Source organism: Penaeus monodon, chromosome 20 (genome assembly GCF_015228065.2).
Source record: "Penaeus monodon isolate SGIC_2016 chromosome 20, NSTDA_Pmon_1, whole genome shotgun sequence".
Lineage (NCBI taxonomy): Eukaryota > Metazoa > Arthropoda > Malacostraca > Decapoda > Penaeidae > Penaeus > Penaeus monodon.
This window is the reverse complement of record NC_051405.1, coordinates 40148756-40149368: the sequence shown is the minus strand read 5'-3', so window position 1 is coordinate 40149368 and position 613 is coordinate 40148756. Positions and strand designations below refer to the sequence as shown.

Here is a 613-nt window from a genome sequence, read left to right as displayed (position 1 = left end):
TGTTAGATATTTTATGGGAAACTATTATATTTCGAACGCAGACAGAATGAGCTATACATCTTTACAAATATGATATAATATGAAATATCAAAACAAATTTATCTAGTCGCTATTTATTCCTATTACTCTAAACATCTCTTTACGTATTTGCATTCCAAAATAATTGTAAATTTCATAAAATATCAAAAGAAATATATGAAAGACGTGTAGCCCAACTTGACATGTAAACAAACGTAAGTTGCATCACGTGTGTTCTGCGCCGAGAAAAAATCTAATTGCACGAGTATTTTAGAGGTTTAGGTAAAATAACACGGTTGGTTGAACTGCTACATGGTAGATAAGGTGATATTGGTTGTATTAATATGTTTGACTATTAATGACATTGAAGACGTATATTGTAGATGTTAATTGGGTAGATTTTTAGAATTCATCTGGAGTGAATTACTTAGACTTTTATAAACTTATGTAGGATAAATTCATGCATAAAGACAACTTGTTTTTATTTGTAGCCTAGTGAAAGACATGCAGGCTTTAGTGGTAATTCTTTTTTGTTGAGATTTGTAAGGGTAAAGAGTAAGTGCTCAGAATAGGACTGCACAGTGAGAGAGAAATT

The 613-nt window shown here is 30.7% G+C and overlaps 1 protein-coding gene across 5 annotated transcripts in view; it reads left to right on the top strand.

Annotated features, from left to right (window-relative positions):
• The first annotated feature begins 221 nt into the window (after positions 1-221).
• The window catches only part of LOC119585815 (tetratricopeptide repeat protein 4-like), an 8212-nt gene continuing 7820 nt past the window's right edge, over positions 222-613 (top strand). Inside the window, exon 1 of one of the 5 annotated variants that reach the window (XM_037934536.1) lies at positions 222-300. The gene's annotated coding sequence lies outside the window, so the exon portion shown is untranslated. Of the gene's footprint in view, positions 343-613 lie in introns of all 5 variants that reach the window. The other 4 variants (XM_037934537.1, XM_037934538.1, XM_037934539.1 and 1 more) reach the window with 4 other exon arrangements.